Source organism: Phyllobates terribilis, unplaced genomic scaffold (assembly GCF_046119375.1).
Source record: "Phyllobates terribilis strain yellow unplaced genomic scaffold, ASM4611937v1 Scaffold_11__3_contigs__length_659146591, whole genome shotgun sequence".
NCBI classification, from domain to species: Eukaryota; Metazoa; Chordata; class Amphibia; order Anura; family Dendrobatidae; genus Phyllobates; species Phyllobates terribilis.
In genome coordinates, this window is record NW_027362771.1 from 85,461,242 (window position 1) to 85,467,241 (window position 6,000).

Below are 6,000 nucleotides of genomic sequence, written 5' to 3' on the forward strand. Positions count from 1 at the left end.
TTACAGTAAAACATAATTGGAGCAGTGTCCTAATGTATGGCTACACGAGTGCTGTTGGTGTCAGGGAGCTACATTTAACTGATGGTATCATGAATTCAAAGATGTACTGCTCTATATTGAAAGAGAAGATACTACCATCACCTCATGTACCTTGGTAAATGTGCATTTTTTTAAATGCATGGAATGTACAGTGAAAAATGCTGGTGGCAGTGCCCTAATATGAGGCTGCTTGAGTGATGCTGATGTTGGGGGCATTACATTTCATTGATGGTATCATGAATTCACAGATGTGCTGCCTTATATTGAAATAGAAGATGCTGCCATGCCCTTGGTAGATGTGCACTTTTCAAACATGACAATGATTCAAAACACATATATGTTGCATTTCTGAGGAAGCACATGGTGAAAGTCATTCAGTGGCCAAGCATGTCTTAAGATTAATGAAAGTCAAGCAAAATGCTAGATGTGGTAGTTTTTGATGTGCGGCGTGTTCATTTTTACATCAACTAATTTGAGTAAAACTGAATATTTTGTAATGAAAGTTATATTATTAATAGTGTTGAGCGAGCACTAAAATGCTTGGGTGCTCGAAGCTCGGGCCGAGCTCACCGTGATACTCGGGTGCTCAACCCGAGCAACGAGCCCAATGTTAGTCTATGGGAGACCCGAGCATTTTTGCGGTGGCACCCCCGGCAGTCTGTAGAAAGCCTAAAAAGTGCCCAAACCGATAGTGACAGTGCTCAAATGACATGGGGACAGCATGGGGATCGCCCCAGGAAGCATTTCTGACCCCCAGGTCACTGCTGTCAACAACGTGGTCAGAGGTATTAAGCCTCTTTTACGGGCTCACAATAAAACATACAAAAACGAATCTGAAACTGTTTTCCTGTTAAATATGTTAAGGAACATCCTTTTCAGGGTAAAGACTTGTGTATAAGGTAAAATAAATAACCAAAAACAAAAATACTCCTCCACACCTTGGGCTATGTTCACAAGTAGCATTTTTTATGTGCTTTTGCACTTTTGTATTGCTTTCAACCGTGACAAATGCATTCACCGGGAAATGTCATTTTAACATTTTACAACCTTATCTGGCCATGTGCTGTGTGACACATGCATACAGTGCTGAAAAGACATGGGAACAGCATGGGAAAGACCCCTGGAAGCATCTCTGACACCTAGGTCACTGCCTAAAAGTGTGCCCATCAGAAGTGATCCTTGTCGCATCAGAAGATGCAGACTTGCAACTATCCCCGTTCAAGTCCTTGTCCCAGGGCAGTGTTCAATTGTACCTCCCCCATTCCTTGCAATGCAAGTGCAAGTATGCAGCCTGCCACCCAAGTATGCAGGCTGCAATACCATACTGCTTGCTTGCACTTGAAATTGGGCCTTTTAGGCATGTGGAGGCGGAATCTGGCCACCATGTCATGGCTGTATTGGCGGCCTGGTATCCATACTCAGTCCCCAGCCGCCCGGCGGCCGGGTGTCCACCCTTGGTCCCCTATTTGTCCCGGTGCGCCTTATACACAAGCGCACATACCAAAACATTACCTGTGCCCTCCCCAGTGCATTTAGTGGGAAGGACAGCCTAACCACAAACACGTGGACAAGTGAATGTGGCCAGGGATGGTCCATCTCACTGACGCCTTCACACTGGTTTAATATTGTGGAAGCCGGGACACAGTTGGACACTGGGATGCAACACGTCCTCCAGACATAAAGGATTGCGGGTCCTGGGTCAATCAGGCTTCAACACAAAGTTCAGAAGGTAGACAGCAGCAGTGGTCGGCCTCCTACACAACGAGTAAATTATCCATGATCATGAGGCCATCCATCTCCTTAGCTTTCTGTTCCTTGGAATGCAAGCGCATGTATGTAGTAGTGGTTAGGCCTGAGGTGGTCAGCGTTTTGGCGCATATCTTACCTCCTCCAAGGATTGCTGGATGTTTTCCTGCTACTATCCCAGTTCTATGACTCCCGTTAAAACTAAGCTTCAGGTGATGAATGATGGATGAGGTGGTGGCAAAGGAGAAAGTGCAGAAGGAACAGGGACCATTCACATCAATATCAGGGTAGGCAACCACACCTGTCTTGTAGGATATGATTCTGTACCAAAAGGAGCGGTTCGGCTACACAGTTATAGGGAATACAGTGAGTGCAATGCCTACCAAAAATTTCCAGACACTCCAATGCCCCTTGGAAGTGACATGGAGGTCAGAGGGCCTTAACTAAACCGCTTTTTCCATTTATAGCAACTGGGTCTCCTGTACACTGTTGGCCTAAGTAGTGAATAGAAGGCTTTCCAAAAATTATAAGGAACTGCAATGCCCCTTGAAACAGACGTGGATTACAGCGTACTAAAAACCTTCTACCCATTATTGGTGAGTGGGTCTCCCTTAGAGTTCACCTATGCATTGAAAAGCAAAAGCTGACTAAAATTAGGAGGAAATGCAATGCCAGTTGGAAGAGTGTTGGAGGTTAGAGGTAATGAAATACAACATTTCAATGCCCCTTGGAAGAGCTGTGGAGTTCAGAATGGTTTAACAAGACGGTTTTTATGCCCCTTGGGAGAGTCGTGGAGGTCACAGTAGCTTAACAAGATGGTTTTAATGCCCCTTGGAAGAGACGTGGAGTTCAAAGTGGTTTAACAAGACGGTTTTAATGCCCCATGGAAGAGACGTGGAGTGCAGAGTGTTTTAACAAGACGGTTTTAATTCCCCTTGGAAGTGACGTGGAGGTCACAGTAGCTTAACAAGACAGTTTAAATGCCCCTTGGAAGAGACGTGGAGTTCAGAGTGGTTTAACAAGAGGGTTTTAATGCCCTTTGGAAGAGACGGGGAGTTCAGAGTGGTTTAACAAGACGGTTTTAGTGCTCCTTGGAAGAGATGTGGAGGTCACAGTAGCTTAACAAGATGATTTTAATACCCCTTGGAAAAGACGTGGAGTTCAGAGTGGTTTAACAAGACGGTTTTAATGCCCCTTGGAAGAGACGTGAAGTTCAGAGTTGTATAACAAGAGGGGTTTTAATGCCCCTTGGAAGAGACGTGGAGGTCACAGTAGCTTAACAAGACGGTTTTAATGCCCCTTGGAAGAGATGAGGAGTTCAGAGTGGTTTAAAAAGATGGTTTTAATGCCCCATGGAAGAGACGTTGAGGTCACAATGGAATAAAAAGACAATATCAATGCCCCTTGGAAGAGTGATGGAGGTTACAGTGGAATAAAAAGACAATATCAATGCCCCTTGGAAGAGTGGTGGAGGTTGCAGTGGAATAAAAAGACAATATAAATGCCCCTTGGAAGAGACGTGGAGGTCACAGTAGCTTAACAAGACGATTTTAATGCCACTTGGAAGAGACATGGAGTTCAGAGTGCATTAACAAGACAGTTTTAATGCCCCTTGGAAGAGACGTGGAGTTCAGAGTGGTTTAACAAGACGGTTTTTATGCCCGTTGGAAGAGACGTGGAGGTCACAGTAGCTTAACAAGAGGATTTTAATGCCACTTGGAAGAGACGTGGAGTTCAGAGTGGTTTAACAAGATGGTTTTAATGCCCATTGGAAGAGACGTGGAGGTCACAGTAGCTTAACAAAATGGTTTTAATGCCACTTGGAAGAGACGTGGAGGTCACAGTAGCTTAACATGATGGTTTTAATGCCCCTTGGAAGAGATGTGGAGTTCAGAGTGGTTTAACAAGACGATTTTAATGCCCCTTGGAAGAGACGTGGAGGTCACAGTAGCTTAACAAGACAAATTTAATGCCCCTTGGGAGAGACGTGGTGTTCAGAGTGGTTTAACAAGATGGTTTTAATGCCCCTTGGAAAAGACGTGGAGGTCACCGTAGCTTAATAAGATGATTTTAATGCCCCTTGGAAGAGACGTGGAGTTCAGGGTGGTTGAACAAGACGGTTTTAATGCCCCTTGGAAGAGACGTGGAGGTCACAGTAGCTTAACAAGACGGTTTTAATGCCCCTTGGAAGAGACATGGAGTTCACAGTGGTTTAACAAGATGGTTTTAATGCCCCTTGGAATAAAAAGACAATATCAATGCCCCTTGGAATAGTGGTGGAGGTCGCAGTGGAATAAAAAGACTATATCAATGCCCCTTGGAAGAGTGGTGGAGGTCGCAGTGGAATAAAAAACAATATAAATGACCCTTGGAAATAACGTGGAGTTCAGATTAGTTTAAAAAGACGGTTTTAATTCCCCTTGGAAGAGACGTGGAGGTCACAGTAGCTTAACAAGACGATTTTAATGCCCCTTGTAAGAGACGTTAAGTTCAGAATGGGTTAACAAGACGGTTTTAATGCCCCTTGGAAGAGACTTGGAGGTCACAGTAGCTTAACAAGACGGTTTTAATGCCCCTTGGAAGAGACGTGGAGTTCAGAGTGGTTTAACAAGACGGTTTTAATGCCCCTTGGAAGAGTAGTGGAGGTCCCAGTGGAATAAAAAGACAATATCAATGCCTCTTGGAAGAATGGTGGAGGTCGCAGTGGAATAAAAAGACAATATCAATGACCCTTTGATGAAACGTGGAGTTCAGAGTGGTTTAACAAGACGGTTTTAATGTCCCTTGGAAGAGAAGTGGAGGTCACAGTTGCTTAACAAGACGGTTTTAATGCCCCTTGGAAGAGACGTGGATTTCAGAGTGGTTTAACAAGATGGTTTAACAGCCCCTTGGAAGAGACGTGGAGGTCCCAGTGGAATAAAAAGACAATATCAATGCCCCTTGGAAGAGTGGTGGAGGTTATAGTGGAATAAAAAGACAAGATCAATGCCCCTTGGAAGAGACGTGGAGGTCGCAGTGGAATAAAAAGACAATATCAATGCCCCTTGGAAGAGTGGTGGAGGTTACAGTGGAATAAAAAGACAATATCAATGACCCTTGGAAGAGACGTTGAGGTCATAGTAGCTTAACATGACGATTTTAATGCCCTTTGGAAGAGATGTGGAGTTCAGAGTGGTTTAACAAGACGGTTTAAATGCCCTTTGCAAGAGACGTGGAGGTCACAGTAGCTTAACAAGACGGTTTTAATGCCCCTTGGAAGAGACGTGTAGTTCAGAGTGGTATATCAAAATGGTTTTAATGCCTCTTGGAAGAGACATGGAGGTCCCAGTGGAATAAAAAGACAATATCAATGCCCCTTGGTAGAGTGGTGGAGGTCGCAGTGGAATAAAAAGACAATATCAATGCCACTTGGAAGAGATGTGAAGGTCACAGTAGCTTAACAAGACGGTTTTAATGCCACTTGGAAGAGACGTAGAGTTCAGAGTGGTTTAACAAGATGGTTTTATTGCCCCCTGGAAGAGACGTGGAGGTCACAGTAGCTCAACAAGACGGTTTTAATGCCCCTTGGGAGAGACGTGGATTTCAGAGTGATTTAACAAATCGTTTTAATGCCCCTTGGTAGAGACGTGGAGGTCCCAGTGGAATAAAAAGACAATATCAATGCCCCTTGGAAGAGACGTGGAGGTCGCAGTGGAATAAAAAGACAATATTAATGCCCCTTGGAAGAGTGGTAGAGGTCGCAGTGGAATAAAAAGACAATATCAATGACCCTTGGAAGAGACGTGGAGGTCACAGTATCTTAACAAGACAGTTTTAATTCCCCTTGGAAAAGACGTGGAGTTCAGAGTGGTCTAACAAGACAGTTTTAATGCCCCTTGGAAGAGACGTGGAGGTCCCAGTGGAATAAAAAGACAATATCAATGCCCCTTGGAAGAGTGGTGGAGGTCACAGTGGAATAAAAAGACAATATCAATGCCCCTTGGAAGAGTGGTGGAGGTCGCAGTGGAATAAAAAAACAATATCAATGCCACTTGGAAGAGACGTGGAGGTCACAGTAGCTTAACAAGACGATTTTAATGCCCCTTGGAAGAGACGTGGAGTTCGGAGCGGTTTAACAAGATGGTTTTAATGCCCTTTGCAAGAGAGATGGAGGTCACAGTAGCTTAACAAGACGGTTTTAATGCCCCTTGGAAGAGACGTGAGTTCAGAGTGGTA